Below are 14,126 nucleotides of genomic sequence, written 5' to 3'. Positions count from 1 at the left end.
TTTAGACTTCAGAAGAGGCAAACCAGAGGTCATGAGCCAGTCCTCATCAGAGTATCAGAGATAGAGAGGGTTAACAACTTTAAGTTCCTGGGTGTTAATATTTCAGAGGCCCTGACCTGGACCCAGCACATAAGTGCAATGCAATGAAAGCATGACAGCTCCTCTACTTTTGTGAATAGTGGGCATAACACATAAAACTTTGGCAAATATATAGATGTGTAGTGGAGAGCATATTGACTGGCTGCATCACAGCCTCGTATGGAAACACCAATACCCTTGAACAGAAAATCCTACAAAAAGTAGTAGTTAGAGCCCTCCCGACCATTGAGCACATCTACGTGAAATAAGACCACAAGACAAAGGAGCAGAAGCCGGCCATTCGGTCCATCGTGTCTGCTCCACCATTTTATCATGAGCTGATCAAATACTGTTGTAGGAAAGTAGCATTCATCATCAGAGATCCCCACCACCCAGGTCATGCTCTCTTCTCACTGCTGCCATCAGGTACAAGGTACAAGAGCCTCAGAACCTGCACTATCAGTACAGTTACTATCCCTCAACCGTCAGGGTCTTGAATAAAATGGGATAAATACATTCAGCCTCACTTACCCCATCATTGAAATGTTCCCCACAAACAGTGAACTCACTTTCAAGGACTCTTTATCTCATTATCTTATTATTTATTGCCATGTTCATTATTTATTTGCATTTGCACAGTTTGTTGTGTTCTGCATTTTGCCTGATCTTTCATTTATCCTGTTATAGTTACTAGTCTATAGATTGGCTGAGTATGCCCACAAGAAAATGAATCTCAGGGTTGTATATGCTGACTGATGTGTACTTTGATAATGAAATTTACTTTGAGCTTTGAACATCTAAGCAACCTTTCTACATTTTTTTTACTTTTTTCCTCATGTTTCACCTTATACAATTTCTGCCTTCAGCCCGTCAGCATTTCGACACTGGATCTGGACAGCTCAGGAACTTTGCATTTCTGTATGCACTTTGCTAGTTATGCGCTTCATGTTCCCTTAGGCTGGATTCATTATTTCTACAAAAAATCCAATCATTCTCTGATATGTGAGTACTTCAAATTTGTGAAAAGGTTAAATTTTAACCTATTTGTTTTATTAAGAGTATATCAAAGGATTCTTCGTGCTCCTGATTGCAAGTAAAACAAAACAACTATTTCATTCTAGGTGGGTTGCACTATGCTTGTAAAGCATTTATTCATTCTGCAGGGTCTAATTCATAGGCTTTGTATTCTGGTACAAGTCTTTCCCCTTGTGGCCATAGAGATACAATAACATATTTGTTTTCATCTGCTCTAGCTTATTTGCCACAGCTAGTTCAATGTGTTCTGTAAACCCTTCCTTCAACTCTCTCCATTCTTTAGACAATTTAGTTTTTTTTTCCCTGAAAATGCAGTGGCGTCTGTGGCTTTATCTTTTTGCTTTGTTTACTATCAGTTGAATCACACAGTTCATTGACGCATCCATGTGTTACCACAAGTGGGAACGATCATATCTGCTATTCATTTTACAGACTGAGACACAATCTTTCAATTTTCATAATTCTAATTAATAAGAATTTTCAACACCATGCTTCAGTATCTCCCTGATTTATTCTCTATGATATGAGAAATGCTTAATAATTTAACAAAGGTAATTCTTTAATGAAGAGTGCAGTAACTTCCAAAGCCTCTTTTTGTATCTTGCAAGCAGAATTGCCTCTGCAATTTACTGCATTAACATTGTCGCAATTCTACCACAATAAGTCACATAACGCTGGGGTGAGGAGTTAGGGTAACAATTGATATCCACAGATTGATATCATACGTGGCGCAGGAAGGTCTCTGCAGACCAACAACAGTTTCAGCAAAAGACTGACAAAAAGTCTGTACAATGGTCTAAGTGGCCAAATTTCAGGTGGCATTTGAACATAAGGTTATAAGAAATAGATAGATAGAAAATAGGTGCAGGAGTAGGCCATTCGGCCCTTCGAGCCTGCACCGCCATTCAGTATGATCATGGGTGATCATCCAACTCAGAACCCTGCACCAGCCTTCCCTAGCAGTAGGAGTGAATCTCTTGACTTATCGTGTCACTTCTGCAATTCTGTAATAAGGCAATATGGCTGAACATTTGACTCTAAGCTTTAATCCTATGATTTACTTACTATCTCCCTCTGCATCTGGAAGAGCCTAAATGAAAATACCACTCGTGTTCTTTTCAACAGCAAAGGGCTGCATCTCTATTAAATAAAATGTACTGAATTACCTTGTGATTACTGTTTTTCAAGTAAGATTTAAAAAATATAGAAACACTTGAGCAGATTTGTTCAGACTCTGTCATATATCTAATAAAATGGAAATCAAATGCAAGGAATTAAATAGCCTTATGTTCCAATGTTCTCATTTGTACGTTTGTAATTGTTGTCAAGTAGACCTATTTGATTTTTCCGTGGTCTTCAAATTTTGTTAATTCCTAATCACCTGTTTTGCATCTCTGTGTGGTTGTGATCAGTTATGTTGTGTTCAGAATAGCTGCCATATAAGCAACAACACAGTAATGACAGTGCTGACCCTGGAGAGAGAACACAGCATGATCATGACAATAATTATCCTTTACTGCTCTTGTCATTTTCCCAATTAGTTCTGACCCAATAAGTTGTTCTATGATAACATTTATTTAGAACAAATTAAGTTATTTGCGGTGATGGTGTGCAAGGAAAGGCTTGAATACTTGTTTTTTTTCCCCATATGTTTACCTCTATTCTCTTCTCCCAGACAAAGCTGTGCATGCGGTTGAAAAAACTTGAAGTCATCAGAGGTAACAAAGGTCATTTGATGCCAAAACTAATACAAAATGCAGTCAAACTGTGTGTTTACAGCAGGAATTGAAACCTGTTCTTTGGGTACCTTCATCTATTGAACCTTACTCCAGTGTTAATGTTGAATCCAGTTCTATCCACTATCCAGGCCACAAGATCTTAAGAATTACTTTTTCACTCATGCCATTGAAGGATTTTCTATCAATTACCTGAATTTTGTATCCCCTACCTATCTACCACTGAAGTAAATTTTATTCATTTATTTATTGAGGTACAATGTCCATTCCAGCTCCTTGAGCCACCCCACCCAGCAACCTCAGATTTAACCCTAACCTAATCGGCAATTTACCATGACCAATTAACCTGGGGAACCTGGAAGAAACACACATTAGACTTGCATCAAAGATCCTATTCCAAATACTATAAAATATCCTTTTAATATACCCTGCTGTTAGAAGAACAATGCTGCTATCTGTAACAGTTCCATGCAACTGAAATCTATAATCACTATACCATTCCGGAAAAACTCCTGTCTATCCCCTCAAAAGCCAATAACTAAAATGATTATAATTTCCCACAGTATCCCAATCAAATGAGAAATATTTTTGATGTGTCATTAAGAACATAAAGTATAGGAACAGGAATGTGCCACCTGGTCCATTGTACCTGCTCTACTAGGGTATCTTGACTGATCAGTCTGTGGGCTCTGCTCCACCTACCTGTCTTTTCCCCATCACCCTTAATTCCCCTGTTATGCCCAAATTTATCAAACTCTATCTTAAGTATATTGAACAAAATGGCTTCTACAGCTTTCTTGGGCAGAGAATTATACAGATTCACTACTTTTAAGGGGAAAAGCACTTTCTTCTCACCTTCATCCTAAATCTTTTCCCTTGAATCTTGAGGCTATATCCCCTAGTTTTAGGTTCACTTACCAGTGGTATCAGCTTTCCTGCCTCTATCTTACAGAACCATAGAAACCATAGAAACTACAGCACAGAAAAAGGCCTTTTGGCCCTTCTTGGCTGTGCCGAACCATTTTCTGCCTAGTCCCACTGACCTGCACACGGACCATCTCCCTCCATACACCTCCCATCCATGTATCTGTCCAATTTATTCTTAAATGTTACAAAAGAACCCGCATTTACCACCTCATCTGGCAGTTCATTCCATACTCCCACCACTCTCTGTGTGAAGAAGCCCCCCCTAATGTTCCCTTTAAACTTTTCCCCCCTCACCCTTAACCCATGTCCTCTGGTTTTTTTTCTCCCCTTGCCTCAGTGGAAAAAGCCTGCTTGCATTCACTCTATCTATACCCGTCATAATTTTATATACCTCTATCAAATCTCCCCTCATTCTTCTACGCTCCAGGGAATAAAGTCCTAACCTATTCAACCTTTCTCTGTAACTGAGTTTCTCAAGTCCCGGCAACATCCTTGTAAACCTTCTCTGCACTCTTTCAACCTTATTTATATTCTTCCTGTAATTTGGTGACCAAAACTGAACACAATACTCCAGATCTGGCCTCACCAGTGCCTTATACAACCTCATCATAACATTCCAGCTCTTATACTCAATACTTCGATTAATAAAGGCCAATGTACCAAAAGCTCTCTTTACGACCCTGTCTACCTGTGACGACACTTTTAGGGAATTTTGTATCTGTATTCCCAGATCCCTCTGTTCCACTGCACTCCTCAGTGCCTTACCATTAACCCTGTATGTTCTACGTTGGTTTGTCCTTTCAACGTGCAATACCTCACACTTGTCAGTATTAAACTCCATCTGCCATTTTTCAGCCCATTTTTCCAGCTTGTCCAAGTCCCTCTGCAGGCTCTGAAAACCTTCCTCACTGTCTACTACACCTCCAATCTTTGTATCATCAGCAAACTTTCTGATCCAATTTACCACATTATCATCCAGATCATTGATATAGATGACAAATAACAATGGACCCAGCACTGATCCCTGTGGCACAACACTACTCACAGGCCTCCACTCAGAGAAGCAATTCTCTACCACCACTCTCTGGCTTCTTCCATCGAGCCAATGTCTAATCCAATTTACCACCTCTCCATGTATACCCAGCGACTGAATTTTCCTAACTAACCTCCCATGCGGGACCTTGTCAAAGGCCTTATCCACTGGTTTCATAATTCTTTATACTTTTTTAATATCTCATCTCATTCTTCTGATTCCAGTGAACATAGTTTCAGGCAACTTAGACTCTTCATAGGCCAACCCCCTCATTTCTGGTGAATTTCCTCTGTACCACCTCTGAATCCAATGTATCTTTCCTCAAGTAAGGAGACCAGAGTTGTGCACAGGATTCCAGGTGTGGCCTCACCAGTACCTGGCAGTTGCAGCACAACTTCCCTGCTCTTAAATTATTTTTTTAACAATATCTTGTTGAATTTTCCTCTTCTGTTCTTTTAAAGATACTGATAATAGAAATTTTTATTAATCTCCTATTAGCCATTACTTGAGATCATAAAATTACCTATATCAGCAAAAATCTGGATTTAAAGTAAAAACCTTTCCATTAATTTTCTGACTTTTTTTTTTGCTTTCATTCTCTTCTTGCATAAAAGGACTAGTACAAAATGTTCTTAATTCCAAACTTAATTAGATTTCTAATGTGCACTTTAAACCGGCTAATTGGTTTGTCAAACTTTATGATCTTCATAACTGCCCTTTGCCAGTAAAGCATTTACAAATGTAAGAGCTGTCAATAAAGGGAATATTTTGTGGGTTTTCCTTTTAAGATCTGAAGATACAAAGTAAGTATAATGTTTCTGGTAGCACATTGATGAGCAATAAGCAAGTCTGCTGAATTTCAATTGTTTTTACTCCTATCATAAGATACTTTCAGACAAAGGTATAACCAATAATGGATTTCACCTTGCAGATTTAGATAAATTTAAATAATGGTGGTCAGCTTCTGGAATTATCCTAAATAAAATGTTGTTTTTAACCACTTGCATCATTTTGTGTCAAAGACTAACAGGCTAAGGGGGCAGCCTATAAGTGTTGCCATGTTTCTGGTGACAACATAGCATTGCCACCAATCAAGTTTAACAATTACCTGTGATTTACCAATTTACCATCAATTTTTAAAGGTGACACAAAATATTGAAAGGTGAGATAGAATGTGGATCTGTTTTGATTAATGTTGATGGAACCTAATTTTTACTTTTGTTCTTGCACACTTAGAGTTACATTATTGATATTGGGTGATATAGGAGCATCTCATAGAGTGCTCTCAATCCTTTCAATTGAATCAGAACAGATTGTTTGCATTAAGGCAAAAGGTACTTGAGATAGGACTAATGATAAATAATGATTTATTTAACACATGTTTTTTAATACAAAAGCATAAAGCTTCAAGACGTGATTCTTCAGCACATAGCAACCACCTAAATGAAAATGAACTGCTCAATATCAATGACGTCACAGAAGTAAAACCCCAACGTAAATTTCTGTCCGAGTCTCATTTCAATCACACTTCAACAAACATTTGACAAAATAAAAAGGGAAAATTTCTAATTGGATTAGAACCTGATAATGTCAGGATCTGATCTACTTGACAGCAATAACACTAAACTAGACAAGGTCAGAGAATGGCAAGCATGATTCAGTTGTACTTTTCAAAAATACACCCAAATGCCTGCCCTGTGGCATTGATTTGTAGTGATATTTTTTGTAAGCATCATGTTAAAAGGGCTGTTAGATATTTCTGCAGGCTTAATTTCTTTCACTATAATCTCTTCTAAAGCTAACCCACATCCCTAAAGGGGCAGATTTGCCTTGGCTGGAGGAAGCATCGTCCACGATGCAGAAAGTTAATCATGCCCGGAGTAGATATCCAGTGTAAAATGGGGGAAAGCAGCTGCAAGGTTTTCAATTGTTGCAACAAAAGCTTCAGAAAAGAGAGAAAGTAGGAGGGCTGTCCTTTTTCCAGATGTCTGTGTGACCTTTAGATGTGCACTCAACTCCCAGTGAGAACTGACAGCAATAGAGGACCATATCAGAAATCAGGCCCTAAGAACCTTTTCACAGTGTCATAAGCTGATGATCTCACAAGTGTTTGGCAGTGATTGTAACTTTAAATATGACAACCTACCAACCATACCAATACCAAAGCAGAATGCTCAATACACTATGTCCTTATCATCCACCTACTAACAATGTTTATTGATCGAGTATTATATCAATATCCTAGTACTTCATTGCAATCTCACACACATTGCTCTGCAGTTTGCATCACATTTCATAGCCTGGACACCTCTCCGTCTCTACCTTTTCCCTCTGAGGAGTAGATGGTGATCTGTCACCTGTCATTTCATCCATCCCCTTGTTGTTAACCAACGGTTTGCCAGCACAGAATGTATTCTCTTGGTATTGAGGGCAACAATCTACATCAGCTCTTCTCAGTGCATAGCAGCTTCAGGTTGTCCTCTAACACTTGCAACCTTCTTTGCAAATCACCAGCCTTCCACAAACCATACACATGAAGCACAGCCACTAGCGATGCACAAAAGAATAATCAGCTGATTTATATTTGTAAATCTGATGAAGGGTCTCACTCCTGAAATGTTAATTCTGCTTCACTTTCCTCAAATTCTGCCTGATTTGTTGAGTGTTTAAGAACATTTTCTGTTTTTGTTTCAGATTATTTGTTGTGACCAAGTTGGATTGCATTTGTGACATGGACTGGAATATTTTGTGTTGGTCGGAGATGTGACAGTCAGCAAAAGGGGTGTAGGGGAACGTCTTTAAAAGGTTAGTGAAATACAAATGAAGTATTGATTGCAGGTATCAGGTTAACATTTAATTCTCAGTCTCATTAGAAACTATTATCTGCTGCCTTCCTTTTTTCCCCTTTATTCTCCTGCACATTCTCTGTCCCAGTGCTGAATGCCATAGAGCTGTACAGTACAAAAAAAGGCCCTTTGGCCCAACATGCATGTTGACAAAATTGTCAAACTGAGCATTTGTCTGTATTTGGCCATAAAAATTTCCTATCCATGTATCTGTCCAAATGTCTTTAATTGCATAATTGTATCCAACACTACCACTTACGTTGGCACTTCATTTCATATACTCATCTTTCTCAGTGTGAAAAAAATGACCCTCAGATGGAATCATGGACTCACAGAAGACTACAGTGCAGAAGCAAAGCCTTTAGTCCATCTGATCCATGCCAACGCAGTAATCTGCCAAGGCCCATCGACCTGCACCCCGACCATAGCCCACCATACTCCTCTCCTCCATGTAACTAAACAAATTTCTCTGAAATGCTGATGTCAAACCCGCATCCACCACTTAAGCTGACAGTTCGTTCCACACTCTCACCGGCCTCTATTTGAAGAGGCTCCCCCACCATTTTCCCCTTAAACATTTCACCTTCCACCCTTAACCCATGACCTGTAGTTGTAGTGTCACCCAACTTCAGTGGAAAAACCCTGCTGCAATTACTCTATCTTTACTCCTCATAATTTTGTAATTCCATTAAATCTCCCCACAGGGAAGAAAGTTCCAAACTATTCAATCTTTTCCTATAACTCCGGTCCACAAGTCCTGGAAACTTCCTTGTAAATTTTCTCTGCACATCTTCAAACTTATTGACATCTTTCCTCTAGGTGATGAACAAAACTGCACACAGTAGGCCACACCAAGGTCTTAGACAACTTCAACATAGCATCTCAACTCTGGTACACAATATGTTGATTTATGAAGGCCAATGTGCTGAAAGTTTTCATTATGGCCATGTCTACCTGGGACACCACTTCCAATGAATTATGGACCTGTATTTCTAGATCCCTTAGATCTACCACACTCCCCAGTGCCCTACCACTCACTGTGTATGACCTACCTTGGTTTGTCCTCCTGAAGTGCAACACCTGCCACTTGTCTGCATTAAATACCATCTGTCATTCTTCAGCCCATTTTCCAGCTGGTCCAGATCATGCTGTATGCTATGATTGTTTTCCTCGCTGTCCACTACACTCCCAATCTTGGTGTCATCTGCACATTCGGCAATCCAGTTTACAACATTATCATCCAGATTATTGATACAGATGACAAACAACAATCAACACAGTACTGATCCCTAGAAAAATCACTCATCATAAGCCTCCAGTTAGAAAAGAAACCATCTAATACCATTCTCTGGCTTCCCCCATGAAGCTCATTTTCTATCTTATCTTGAATGCCAAGTGAGTGAACCTTCTTGACCCATATCTTATGCAGGACCTTGTCAAATACCTTGCTAAAGTCTATGACACAGCATCCACTGCCTTGACGTTATCAACATTCCTGGTAACTTCCTCGAAACCCTCTATAATATTGATTAATCATGACCTACCATTCACAAAGCCATGTTGACTATCCCTAATAATTCCCTGTCTATCCAAATAATTATATATATCCAGTCCCTGAGAATACCTTCTCATAACTTACATCAGGCTCACCAGCCTATGATCTACTGGCTTAAGGTCTTTCTCAAACAATGAAACAGCATCAGCTGTCCTCCAATCCTCCATCTCAACCAGGGCTAACGATGCTTTAAATATGTCTGCTAGGGAGCCTGCAGTTACTGCACTTGCCCTTCACAATTTCTGAGGGTACACCTTGTCAGGCCTGGGGATTTATCCACACTAATTTGCCTCGAGAGCAAATACTTCCTCATCTGACACCTATATGGGGTTCTTGACTTCATTGCTGCTATGCTTCACTTCTATAGACTCTAAGACCATCTCCCAAGTAAACAGAGATACAAAAAATCCACTTAAGATCTCTCCATCTCCATTGGCTTTACGCATAGACAACCACTCTTTTCTTACCTGCCAGTCAACAGCTGTCCCTGCCATGCTGGTCACAGATTTTCCCTTTTGTAGGATGTGACAGCTTCTTCCATTGACTGGCTCTCTCAGTCCCAGCTTCTGGTATTAGGCACCCTAGCAGTATAAGAATAGTGTGGGTGCGATGCTCTGTGTCCTTTTACTAGTGACTCCCTTCAGACTGGTTCATGGCCATGGCTGAACCATTGGGAAAGGTGTGGCAGATAGGAGGACCAATGCATACAATTAGATAAGTATCAGTTTGTTGAATGTTCAGTGCTGTGGTTGTGTAACTTGGGATTTAACATAGTACCTGTTAGAGTTCAAAGTATGTTTATGCTGTAGTTTTGTAACAAGAGGCTTAAATAAGTACTTGTTTCACCTACATGTCACTCCACTCTTTAAGAAGGGAGGAAGCCAAAAGAAAGTATATTATAGGCCACTTAACCTAACCTCAGTGGTTGGGAAAGCATTGGAATCTATTATTAAGGATGAAGATTCAGGGTACTTGGAGACTAAAGCTAAGTCAAAGTCAACGAGGTTTCTGTAAAGGGAAATCTTGCCGGACAAATCTGTTAGAGTTCTTTGAGGAAATAACAACCAGAGTGGATATGAAAGAGGCAGTGGATGTCACTTACATGGATTTTCAGAAGGCACTCGATAAGGTGCCATACGTGAGACTGCATCCATGGCGTTACAGGAAAAATACTGGCAGGGATAGAGGAATGGCCGAGAGAAAGGAGGCAGGGAATGGGAATAAAAGGGGCCTTTTCTGGTTGTTTGCCAGTGACTAGCTGTGTTCGTCAGGAGTCAGTATTGGGACGACTACCTTTCACATTGTTTGTCAATGATTTAGATAATGGAATTGATGGCTTTGTGTAAAGGTTTGCAGATGATATGAAGAAAGGTGGAGGGGTAGGAAGTGTTGAGGAAGCAATGTGATTGCATAAGGCTTAGACAATTTGGAAGAATGGACAAAAAGTAGCAGATGAAATACTGTGTTGGGACATGTATGATAATGCATTTTGGTAAAAGGAACAAAAGTTCAGACTATTATCTAAATGGGGAGAAAATTCAAACATCAGAGGTGCAAAGCAACTTGGAAGTCCTCTTGAAAGACTCCCAGAAGGATAATTTACAGGTTGAGTCTGTGGTAAAGAAAGGGAATACAATATAAAAACAAGGAGATAATGTCGAGTCTTTATAAGACACTGGCCAGGCCGCACTTGGAGTTTTGTCAACAGTTTTGGGCCCCAAATCTCAGAAAGAATATGTTCTCATTGGAGATAGTCCAGAGGAAGCTCACAAGGATAATTCCGAAAATAAAAGGGTTAACTTATGAGGAGCATTTGGCAGCTTTGGGTCTGTACTCAGTGGAATTTGGAAGAAAGTGGGGGGAATCTCATTGAAACCTATAAATAGTTGAAAGGACTAGGAGAGGATGTTTTCTATGGTGGAGAACTAGGGGACACAGCCTCAAAATTAAGTGATGACACTTTCGAACAGAGTTTAAGAGGATTTTTTTTTGCCAGAGAGTAGTGAATCTGTGGAATGCTCTGCCACAGACAGCTATGGAAGTATAGACCCTGGGAATATTTTAAATGGAAATTGATAGTTTCCTGATTGGTCAGGTTATGGTGAGAAGGGAGGTGTATGGGGCTGAGCGGAATCTGGGATCAGCCATGATGGAATAGTGGAGCAGACTTGATGGGCTGAATGGCCTAATTCTGTTCCTATGTCTTAGGGTCTTAGATGCTTGGTTGAGTGTTTCTTTGTTTGTAAATAAATAGTTAATGTGCTGACTTGGATTCAACGTCTTCTGTCCCACTTACTGAATCTGCAAATCTGCTTCCATTTGGCATAGTGAACAGGATTCAATGAGTGTAACAGGAGTTTAAAATATTCGGAGTTAAGAGAAAGTGAGAGCACCACTTGTGTGAGGAGTACTGAGTCCCAGGGTGGACAGACAATAATGCTGGGTTTGGCAGTCTCAGCTATCTATTAGCGGACCATGACACATCAATGGATTGGTCAGACAAGCTGAACTCCCATGGGGAGAGATTGGACATCATGTTGTGTCCATGCTAAAAGAGGTAGGTTTCCCAGACAAAAAGGGTAGCCAAATGGATGCTTTTTTCAGTGCTGGCAGCCATCGTAAATTATCAGCATGAGATGACTGCACAGAGAGAGCAGAGACTGCACAGTAAGTCTAAAGATCGAGGTGGAGGTGCTGCACCAGTGCTGTACCACTATGGGGGAAGCTGCTCGGTCAGCACAGATTGGGCCAAAGAGCTTGAAGACAAGGATACAGACATAGTCTGTCAACTAGTGAAGGTGCAACCAGTAGAGTCTGCTCGACAAGCTAATTGGCAATTGGATCCCGTTAAGGTCTGAACCTTGATGCTGTGGGGAGATGACCCCAACACATGGATAGGGGATGAGGATACCTGGCTGGATAGTGAGAAGTGGTAAGAGAGAGTAGAGTGGAATCTATAACTCTCCCTTAAAATGATCAATCTCACCCTGTGTACCCAGAACAGTACAGGCCAGACCAGTGATCATGCTGTCCCATACCCATCATAGGGTGCTTCTCCCTCATGGGATAGGAGGAGGACAGGGAACACAGAGGGAGCATTACACTGATCAGGAGTTCTCTGTCAAGGAACTAGTGGGATTGGGGGATAGGTACAGACAGAAGCCAGGAGAACCTCTGGCCACATGGTTGTTGAGGATATGATATTATGGTGCTACTGGAATGAGCCCATCTATTAGAGATGGGTACCCTAATGGGGGGGAGGGGTGTTGTAGTGAATAATGCCCTGAGGATACCATTCTGTCCCCTTAAGGATAGTAAATTGGGTGGCAATCGAGGACAGGTACCCTTCTGTTTTTGAGTGGGATTTAAAGCACCATGCAAAAAGAGGAAGGGACCAGAGCCGTCACCAATGGGCTCTAATTACAGGTTTATACAGTGATAGTGATTGCCTGCCAGGCGATTCTGATCTATCTGCTGTCATGGTAGGGCATTTGGTAATGACAGTGGCTCACCACTTGAAAGGGGTGGTTCTGCCTTTAATGTGACAGGCAGTCAGGGGTACAATAAAAGCAGCAATTTGGTGGCTTGTGGCAGAAGTAACGGATAGCGGTACTGGAAGTCAAATAAACAGACGGGGAATGGGGGATTCTGTGTAACCTGGAAGGAGGTGTTTAGAGCACTGCTTAGGGCAGAGGTCCTGGTGGAACAGGTTGATGGGGTTCCCACTCCCACCTGCTATGTGATGTGGAGGGAATACTGAGAGGGATAGTTGAGCAAGGGAATTGTTAAGGGAGGTTGTTCATCTTTTCAGCCCTTCCTGGATAAGGGTTTGTTTGCTCCCTCATCAGTTTCTGTGTCTCTAGATCAGAGTTCCCTATATCCCTTGCTGGAGGCCCTACAAAGGGCACTGGTGGACCTCCAGTGGCAACAAGGATCAGGCAGTGGGTGGTGTCCTCACGTTCCACTCACATATGGATGAGGGCAGGGGTCCCAGCAGATATGGTCAGCAGCCCGTTCCTAGCAGGGAGGCCTCAGTCCTTATGTACCGATTGCAGGTATTAAAGGAAAGGGAATGTGCAGCGATTTGTTTTGCCATTGGTGAACATCGGTGCCAAGCATCTTATCATTCCAGGTAACCCCCGACAGCTGGCAGGTCCCCTGGGGTACAACAGAAAGTTTGGGGGTTCCCATTTTCCCATCCGGGAGGTTACCCTCCAGGTGGTCATTGGACCAGGACAGTGAGAACCCTTGACTGTCTTTGCAGCGGCGTCTCCCGAGTGCATTCAGAGTATGAATGTGCAAAAGGGTATATCCCTGTGAACAAGAAAGGGTCATTTTAATTTTGGGGTAGCCAGAGCGAAGCTACTGGAGGGACTGGCCAAGTAGGAGCCTTTGGTAAATTTGTTTCCTTGGAAGGTAGTCAACACCAAACAGTACCGGATCCCAGGAGGCACCAAAAAGATTGGAGAGACTGTAGATGCCCTGCTGAAGAAGAAAGTCATTCACCCCATCATCTCCTCCTATAATAGCTCGGTTTCAATGCGGAAGTGGGGGGTGGGATATGATGAATGATGGTTGACTATAGAGAATGGAACAAGCATGAATCGTTCCTCACAGCATCTGTTCCAGGTATGGTGACCTTTATCGAGGACTTAGAATGTAAGGAGGGGAAGCATTGGTACGTGGTAGTGGACCTAGACCTGGCCAATGCTTTTTTCCTCCATTTCCTGAGACTGGAGTCACAGGACCAATTCAACGTCACATGGGGGGGGTCAGAGTTTGCCTTTTGTCACCTCCCCTGGGGGTATATACACATTGTGCACAGCTTGGTAGCTCAAGATTTACAGGAGATACAGCTAGACCCTAACATCTCAATGTTCCATTACAGGGCCCTTTGCATGATGTAGTGAGGCAGG

Source organism: Mobula birostris, chromosome 1 (assembly GCF_030028105.1).
Source record: "Mobula birostris isolate sMobBir1 chromosome 1, sMobBir1.hap1, whole genome shotgun sequence".
In the NCBI taxonomy this organism is placed as follows: Eukaryota; Metazoa; Chordata; class Chondrichthyes; order Myliobatiformes; family Myliobatidae; genus Mobula; species Mobula birostris.
The sequence above is the reverse complement of the archived record's forward strand: the minus strand, read 5'-3'. Positions refer to the sequence as shown.